Source organism: Tachysurus vachellii, chromosome 21 (assembly GCF_030014155.1).
Source record: "Tachysurus vachellii isolate PV-2020 chromosome 21, HZAU_Pvac_v1, whole genome shotgun sequence".
Lineage (NCBI taxonomy): Eukaryota > Metazoa > Chordata > Actinopteri > Siluriformes > Bagridae > Tachysurus > Tachysurus vachellii.
The window spans coordinates 11,181,598-11,191,610 of NC_083480.1; the positions used below are offsets into that span (position 1 = coordinate 11,181,598).

Consider the following 10,013-nt stretch of genomic DNA (forward strand, 5'->3'; position numbering starts at 1 on the left):
ACCACCTTCAGTCAAACACAAAGCCAATCTTATGGCTTTGGCACAAACAAAATGGTCTTGGATTCTTCGCTGTTCCTCTCACTTAGTGATTTTCACACCTCACCGACTTTCCAACAATTAAAATAATCATCCAGCACACAGCACTCATTTTCAAGGGTATCGGTGGATTTGCATGTTATGAGTATGTCTGGCTGTGCGTGTGCATATGCTCCTGCTCCTCTGTATTCCCCTGTTAAAATTACAAAAAGTGCAGGTATTATTGATTTAATAGCAGTTCATTTAATTCAAAGGCTCAGAGTCTCATCTATCAAATTAGGCACATTTGTAGAAGTAGTGCTCATGTGTAAATTATGTTATATTTGAATGCTTATATAAATCACCCAATAATTCACCTCTAAATTGAAAAGGAAAATGAGGAATGGAAAATTGGAAAATTTAAGAGTCTATCCAACAAAAAAGATCGAAGTGAACACAGAAAACCTTCATATGCATGCTTCAGAAGGACTATTAATGGATAAATTCTAAAAGACAAAAGGTTAAAAAATGTAAAAACAGAAAGAGGGCATGCAGAGACAGAGCAGAACAGGAGGATTCTCTCCTGTGGCAAAAGATGTCTTACTGGCGTCAATTTCAGCTCATTATGGCGCTGAGACTGAGAGACACAAATCCAAAGAAACCATTTTGCTAGGAGGTCTGCGGCTGGGCAAATTGGCCTCGGTTTGTGTGTGTGGGAGCCCCTGCTGAGTAGAGCGGAAGAGCAGGGCCCGATGGCGAAGGTGGGCAGGCCCAGGCAGGACACACCGTGGCCACCCCCCTGCCTCTGACACACACTGCACTAGATAATCTGCCTGCCAAACACCAAAGGCTCAGCGGGAAGCGCTGTGAACAGCAGTAGAACTGCTCCTCTGCTCACTTTCCCTGCCTCTGTTGGTTTACATCACTGAATAACACATAGATACAGGATCTCTACACAATCTCAGCCTGTATATATATGCTTAACACTGGATAGGTGTGGGGTGTTTAAAAGGACAACTTTTCCATATTTCGAAATATTTGCATATTGGACTGTATTTTTTTTTTTTATTTGAGCAACCACAGAGTTGTGAACACTGCCAACAAGAAAATCCTAGCAGGCAGAAATATCCAACCACAAACCTCCAAGCGAATGTCGGTGTCTGGATCAGCACCATGTTGACAGCATAAATTTTAAAAAATGCATATTGGGTGGACTTATATTTAACTGCAACCTGAATGAAATGTTGGGATTTACAGCTGAATGTACCGATTACTTTGTACAAATGATAATTTTAACATGCAGTACAGTCTGCAGTCAGGTCCACATCCACACAATAGTCAACTGTAGTTATATTTACTCTTGAGCAACTGATTTATTTAATATATTTATAGACATGAGCATCGCTATGACTCTTGGCGGACCAGCAGCAGGAACCTCCCAGCCGCTGAAGAGTTAAATCTCAGTGCTGGTCACTAGCTTGGATAAAATGGGAGGGTTGCGTCAGGGTGGGCATCCGGTGTGAAACCGGTGCCAAATCAAATATGTGGACCAGATGAACTGCAGTGGTGACCCTGAACAGGGAGCAGCTGGAAGAACATAAGCATCACTAATGTATAGTGACCGTTATACTGTGTGACTTTAGAAAGGATCTAGAAGAATTACTAGCAAATTACATCATTGTTTTTTTTTCTAGATGTGTGCCAAGATGCAGTGAGAAAGCAGTTAGAGGTGAAAGTCTTTTTCAACAGTAACATAATTAGTGACCCCTCTATTTTTTTTTAATTGATCAGAGACCTTTCTTGTTCTCTACTGGCTCACAAACAGGGTGCAAAAAGAGTGTGAAAAATACTAGATCAAGGACATTCAAGTCTTTTACATCCTGTTTCCTTGTAACTTTTCTGCCACACATTTTATTTTTGTTTTCTGACTGCTGTTTTAGATAAAGTACGGCAAAGTGAAGTTTTCAGGATGTCTCATATATTGTAAAAATTGAAAATGTTATAGCTAAATGTTGGCACATATGCTTAGACTCCACATCCCACTGAAATGCAGTCATTTAACCTTAAAATTTAAAAAAATTATTTAAGCTGCAGTTCTGTTGTAGTTGTTTCTATCCTAACAAATTTTCAGCTTCTTCAGTTGAGTCTAAATCTCCAGTATTACTGTATAATTAATCATTGATTAATGAGTATAAGACAAAACATCTGATTTGTGTTGTCAACTGTATTCAAGTCAATCAGAGACAAGATAAAGATTTTTTTTCTGCTGCTGTCTGTTTTAATACTGAAAGATGGATTTAACTTGTATTGCATTTCAACTAAAAAATAATTTAAAACACAAGTCGAAAATGCTTTGAGATCACAAAACTGCTCCAAGAAGTATTTAACTTTTTCCTCATCCAAGTGTTTTGTTCCAAAAAAGATTTGATTCTAATTGGCCCTAAAAGACTCAAATAAGAAAACGTAAAAACACAAAAAATTTAAAATCACAAGAATTAAACCGAAACCAGATAGGAAGAGAATAGCTTTAATATAGCAACTATTAACACATACAAACAGTTTCTTGAAAGATAGAGGAGGAAAAAAAAAAACTAATTCCATTGAATTTTCCTCACACTGAAAACACTCATCACTCCTGACTTCTTACAAAGGAAAAAACAAAATCACATTCATACAGTGACGATCTTCAGTTGGTTAACTAATCATCAGAATGTTATCTGATGGTCAGTGTTACGACGTCTCCATCTTGTATCCATGCTTCTCAAGTTCAGCTCTGCCAAAAGAATTCATACAGGAGATGAAATTAATAAAAAGGTACCTTTGCTTTTGATTCCAATGTAATCTGGACATAAAGTCGGATTGAAAAACTCAAACCTTTTGCGAACCGTTAACAGATACAAGTCTCCTTTATTGACTTTACATAAAAGTGTGAAACTGTTTCAGGTCAGCAAACAATAAACAGATTAAATTTAACCAAACAAAGTTCTTAATTATTGGAAGAAAAATGCTTAGCACAATTCCTGACTCAACTCATCAAATCAGTTTTCTGTTAACTTTTTATTAAATCACCAGTGCGCTGATGTTCAGTCCTTTAAATCCTTCCATCCTGTAATCTGGTTCATGTAGGTAATAAGGGTGTACTGATAATTTTATAAATGATGTCACTACATATATGCAGGACTGCACTCACTAGGCAGCTTTCTCTGCTGCAAACATGATACCTGAAAATGTTATTTTTGGTAAAAATGTGGTCCAGATATACATGTACAATTAAAAAAAAGAACAAAAACACAAAAACACTAATTAAAAGGCACTCCTAAAAGACAACCGTGTACCTCAACTGATTGGAGAAGTCATCTTCTACGTTATCGTCATCCCAGTTATCTTCCCACACATGAGCATCCTCATCTTCATCCAGGCCTGTCCAATCTGAAAATCAAACATATTTTACTAACAAACTACAATGAAAGCTAAAGTGTTTGTAATCTATTTATTATAACAATGCTGCGAAGTGCTAAAGTTTAAATGTGAGTCAATAATGCTTTACTTTTGACTTTTAAACAATTTCCAAGTTTGTTAAACATATGCTCATTAAAAACAATGTCAGCTCAGAGCTATCAATGTAGTGACTTAGCCAAGATCTATTGACTTTTTAAAACCTTTCAGCAAAGTGAAAAAACACACATTAGCAAACGTCCTGCATGTGATACAGCTTTCCAGCTCACATCACTGTTATGTTAGAACCACATTATGTTCAATATGGTTAATTCAACTCATTGCCAGTGTATAAAGTCTGACCAAGTTACATCTGCACAGCAGCTTTTTCTATCAATCAATCCCTGAGCACCACCACTGGTCTCGCCAACCAATCCCTGACCACACACACATCCCTGTTCATTTAAAGCTACCCTTTGGTTATATTTACAAGTACCAAAAGCAAGTAATTCCATCTGTACCTATTTACATCCTGTCTGTTTTCCGAGTACTAAATTACCCCTGCGTCATTTCGTCTGTTTTTTGATAGAAATGATAGTATTTTGTAAATTATATAAAGAAGTCATTTACGGTGCCTTAAGAAAAAAACACAGAACCTTGAATAGAACTAAATAAATGAACGTTTATTGTTTTCTAGTGTTTTTCGCCTGCATGTAAACGTTTTAGTATGCAAATAAATTCATCTATAAATTAGCTTCTGACGTAATCTCTTGTACCGTTGGAGTTATTCAGTAACTACTTTCCCCTGAAAACAGTTAGCATCACAGCCTCTAATGATCCTCCACCACATTCACAACTTTCGTTCTAATGACACTGCAAACCTCAATCGTGTCTTTGTGAAGCATTGTTACTCAGCGTAATGCAACGTCATGCTAATCTTAGTCAGTCATTGCAATTCTGGCTTAATATCATCACAAAATATGAAAACTAGCATCTAGCTGGGTGTCTAACAAACAGCTGCTAGTTACTTTACATTTATGAGATCATTTCGTTATTTCACACTATCATGGCGTGTATTTAGACGTCCTACAGAATATACAACTATAACCTATTGCTAAATATAAAAAAAAACACTATTTAATTTAGTTAGCTTGTTAGCCAACAAAGGCAGAGTGGCATTACTAGGCACAGCGTTAGCACAGCTAGCTGCTAATTAGCATAGCTAGCTGCTCGCTGAGTCACTGTATCATCACACCGTTAAATTCCTTTTCCTCGCCGGCAGAATCACAGATAAAATTCACCCACCTTCGGCTGGAAATTCTTCAAATTCGTCATCTTCCTCCAACAAGCCCAAATCTACAGTTTGTTTCTTCTCAGACATGACAGCCAGTTAGCTTCTCACTGTGAGCCAGAACACGAGAGAATTATGGGAATATTGATGGCGCATGCGTATTTTGTGTGTGTGCGCGCGCAAGTCACAAGAGGCGTTAAATCTGCCTCCAAAACATGGCGCCTAAATGTTTACTCCTTAGAGCATTAGTTTGCGCCCCCATGGTTTCTGTGTAGATAGAACAGTGTAGATTTACCATAGTTTTCTCAGTTTATGCCTTTTTGTTAGGTTTTTAAGTTAAAAGTTAAAGGGTGGTGGTATCCACAATCCAAAATGTTCAGTAAAATCACAATAAATGTCAATCTTTGTACATTTTAATGTTTTTACAGACCAAACACTTAAATTTAAGTGTTCTACGTCCTATTTAATATACTTTGTTTTGTTTTTTTTATATCCAAAAACAATGGTATCCTTCTAATTAGGATGCACCACTCATATCTGCTCTCATCTCACTTTGGTTTCATTTTCCTGTAGTCCTGTGTACTATTCTGCTGTATTGTTACGTGTTACATTCCAAATTTTCCCTCTTTTTATTGCTTTCAATTGGTTTGTCTTTCTCGTATAGGTACCACACAGATGAAACCTAGGGCTCAAACCAGTACTGCATCCCAATTTGCCTATTATCTGTTTATATAATTAGAATTAGTGTTTCCTATATTGTAGTATGTGGAAATCAGTACACCAATTGTACCCAGAAGGTGTATTATTTACATTAGATTATGAGCGGATGTGTGGATTCATATCCATGTTTATAATAGAATAAGTAAGATAATGAATGAGGAAAAGCTGAAATGCAATGAGATTTTCATGCTGACAGTGTGTGTAACTAGGCAACAAGATTCTCGTTTGTTACATGAAGTTGTAGTATGTGCCAGTACCCGCATACTCTTTTGCTATTCATAGCTATTAATTGTTTAAAAAATCTAACAGATCACACCTAAGCAGCACCTGTCAGTCATGCACTTTTTGTTCACGTGAAAAATATGTAGGCTCAAAGAAAAGGTGCCAGGTTCTTTGTTAAAAACCTCTAGCAAAGAATGTCATGAAATGAATTCTAATCCAATCTACTGACTCATATTCATCTTTTGAAGGACAAGTCTTTGGCCTTGGTGGTCCAGTACCATTGCTGTCTCACAGTTCCAAGGTCACCAGTGTGATTGGTTTTTGCATATTCTTCTTGTGTCTCTGTGGGTTTATTCTGGATTTTCCAGTTTCCTTCAACCTTCCAAAAACACGATGGTTTGATGTCATTTCTATGCTATTTTGCCTTCTAGGTGTGAATGTGCATTATGCCCTACAGTGGACTGACATCACATTCAGTGTGTATTCCTTCTCCACATACGTGTTCCAATTATATTCTCTACATCCACCATAATCTTAACCAAAATAATGTGTCTACAAAAAATAATGAATAAATTAATAAATTAACGAATTAAGGAATATTTAAGTTTATTTTAACCACTTCTGAGTAATCAAGAATATATCATGTTTGCAATCCATACAAAGTCCAAACGCAGATTTCTGATTTTTGTATTATTAAAATAACATTTTTATCTCTAGTAATGGCACTTTGTCTGCGTAAACATCCATCTAACTCCTTGGCAAATGTAGAGAACAGTTCTCAGTTTACTTACTCTTTTGTAAATATTTAGTTTTAAGCTGAACTTACACATGACTAAACACATATAATACTTATATGAGTCTGCATAGACCAAGCATTCAGCAGTACCAGTAAGCAAGAAGAACAAGTATATTTGGAGACAAAAGAGATATTTTAAGTAACACTGGTGGTGAAAAGTAAAATAAAATTATTTACATGAATAAAAAAAACACCTCAATTAGGGCGCACATTTTTCAATAAAGTACAAATTACATTGTGATCCATGTGGCGTGTTCAAGTAATGAACTGACAGCGACTGGTGGGTAGGCCTCTGTGCTGCAGTGTAGATAAATGACAGCACATACACCACAAAACCACATGCACCACAATGAAAATTGCCCCGTGGCTCCCATTTGCTGACAGACGGTGAAAACCTCAACTAAGATCTTATTCACTTATTCTATTTTCAAAACTATTTAGTAATCATCTTAATTGCCCCCTCAAAAAGAGTATGCAGAAAAGGATGATGTTAGGATAATGGTTTAAACACATCAATCTGGTTTGTTTAAGTAAAGAAAAACAGTTTATTTATGAGAGAACATGCAGATGCCTTTTTTGAGTGAGTCCAAATGATTGTTCAAACTAATTGCATACAGTTGACAAGACTGGAAGGATCCTTGCACATAGTCTTAGGCATGGTTTGGGAATGTTGTTCGATGTCCACTGAGCATACCTGAGACTGCAGTTACACCATGGCGCCTGGAGTCTCCTGGGGTAGGGAGGGGGCAGACATCAGGGCTACCCAGACTGACTCCCGGCCTTTCTTCACATGTGAGAATGCCATTCATCAGCCCCTCCAGGACAGTATCGCACTGAGTCCTCATAGAGGCTCCGACCCAGCTCGGCCAGTCTGGCAGTCTCGCTTCCACCGACCTTTATCAGGACAGAGATCACATTTTGGCCTGAGGGGTGCTAGGACGAGCAAGTGAATGCAGGTTGGATGGGGTGGGGGGTGAGTTTGGTGTGGGGATATGAGACAGAGAAAAGGTGGGTGAGCAGAGCCATCATCACTTCCAGCTCCCATCGGACTGATCCCTGCAGCAGATTAGTGGCATGGCTCCCCTTCTGCCAAGGAAAGTGACAACACACCAGAACATGCGGCTGTCTACCTGTCTGAGGGTCCTTGATAAGATAATCACTCTGTCTCATTTAACCTATATAGAAGAATGACAATTGAAACTGTGGAGAAGATGGCTTTTAAAGTATCTCCATATCATGACTGCAAAGGTATTGGATGTGAATTGTATAATATTATTGGGATAGTTTTACCATACATTTATTAGAATGACATAGCTGAGTAATTTTGAATTACTAACATACATCACGGTGAAATGTAATTATAACGTTAAATGTTACTGTAAATGGTTAAAATGATAGGTTCATTAATAAGTTGCAATCATTGGCAAATCACTGTAGTAAAAAAATAAAACATTCTGGAACATGCTGTTGTTAGTAATTTAAAAAAAAGATCTCGTCACATAACACCACCCCATCTTTGATCATTTTTGTATAACAGCATGCCCCATTGTGTTTTATTCCTTACATTATATTTCTGCTTATGTTGTTCCAAAAACATCCTTATGTTTTAGAGCAATTATTTTAGACCAAGCTGTCAAATTAATATGATTCATGTCAACATATTAGCCCTCAGAAGTTGATGAGTTCCTTTTGTATATAGTATATCTGTCAAGTTTTGGAATTAAATTTAATTCCATCTAGCCACTAAGCCTAGAATCTCTATGTCTTGTGTGATGAATCTCTGTAATGAGGGTGCAGGTTTGTGCTTTTTGAAAAAGTATGTTGTTGATCAAATGAGGCAATAACACAGTCAAAGCCACATGAACATGTGGAAAAGATATACACAACAAAGCTTCCTATTTTTTTCCTCTCCAGCCAACAACCAACTAATTCAACTGTCTGTCATGAGGAATTTTAGCTTCATATTTTTCATCTGTCTTTCTTGAAAAGCCCTGTCATCTGGGGCTTGAGGTACAGTTTGCCAACACTCTAATAACCCTTTATGGCCATACAATCTAATGTCTGTCCTGGCTGGTCCCCATAATCCTGTTCACCTCTGCGGCTTACTTATGCTTGAGCTTAAGTTGCATTTTTTTTTTGTTTTTATCAGGATTTTGATGATAAGTGCTATCAGCGAGGGAGAAATGAAATATGGGGGGTCTACCCCAAATCACAAGAGAGCACAGTTATTTGGGAACTCTGTGAATTGATGTGAACAGCTTACAGCTATTCGTTTGTTCTTTACTCCAAGTCTTACTGTTATCATTAGCATCATTTTCTTTCTCTGTGTGCTGCAGAATTATGCTTGGTTTAATGAATCCTATATTATTTGGGAGTATGGAATGGCTTCTCTTACGAAGTAGAGGATCATATATAATAATGTAAAAGCTTTTTTAATAAGCAGTATGAAAAATATTACATCATAAGAGTTTAAAGTTTCAATATTGTTTGACAATATACTGTACATCATTGTTAATAGTACATTAGTCATTGTCTCATAAGTACCCCAGAGCTATGTTCTGATTATAACTCTTCGTTTTACTTTTGATTTCTGCAAACCCTTCATAACAAAGTTACTCTGGACAGAATTAATGGCTTCTAAAACATAGCATGCAAATCTCAGATCTATACTTGACTTATATATTACATATCAAATTACTCTGATTACTATGTTTGTGTTGTAGTAGAAATGTTTATGTCTGACATAATCATATATTACTAAAATGTCATTAACAATCCTGCTTGTCATACAGAGCTCTGTTCAAGCCATGTTGCATGATAACAGATTTCATTTTAACCCGCATAATGTTGTGAACGTTGCAGCAGAATTAGATCATTCATTTTGCCACTGTTGCAATACAATACACTGTGAAAAATGTACAATTTACAAACATTGCAAAAATATATGTGGTATAGAATAAAATCATCAATCACATGATGTCTTCAGTCAGTAAACATTTAATATATTTTAGAACACCACTGTAATTCACCACAATGGTGCATTGTAAGAGACATGGCAAACCTTTATACTCCCCCCATCTCTCTCTACCTCTCTCTGTCCATGTTGGAATGACATTCTCAAGTGAACGTCCCTCATCAAGGGGCTTACAGAGTAAGTGATAAAGTGTTCCACTCTAATACCTACCCGCTTCTCATCTGTCATCTATAAAGAGGATTGGAAATACAACAACATTCTTCAGGATATAATGATATCCATGGAACACAGGGGGATATTGTAGAAGATATAACATGAGAAGAAGATGCCTATTTTCTTTCTTCCTTTTTTCACTGCACTGCCTGTGTGGTTACTATAACTGATAGATATGTTTTGTTTATTTATATTCTACTGCTTGAACAGGGAGATCAGCCATTTTACTGATGGACTATCACATCTGTTTTAGAGCCACTGTTTCAGGTGTCTATCATGCTGCACATTTTAATAATCACCATGTGGTTCGGAAACACCGGTGATTGGGCAGATTGATAAATGAAGCT

The 10,013-nt window shown here is 36.9% G+C and overlaps 1 long non-coding RNA gene across 1 annotated transcript; it reads right to left on the reverse strand.

Annotated features, from left to right (window-relative positions):
* Positions 1 to 2,526: 2,526 nt before the first annotated feature.
* LOC132864122 (uncharacterized) lies at positions 2,527 to 4,915 on the reverse strand. The gene is made up of 3 exons (XR_009650178.1): positions 4,756 to 4,915; positions 3,351 to 3,444; positions 2,527 to 2,788 (listed from the first exon to the last, which is right to left on the reverse strand). It is a non-coding gene; the product is annotated as an uncharacterized LOC132864122 (long non-coding RNA).
* Positions 4,916 to 10,013: the final 5,098 nt, after the last annotated feature.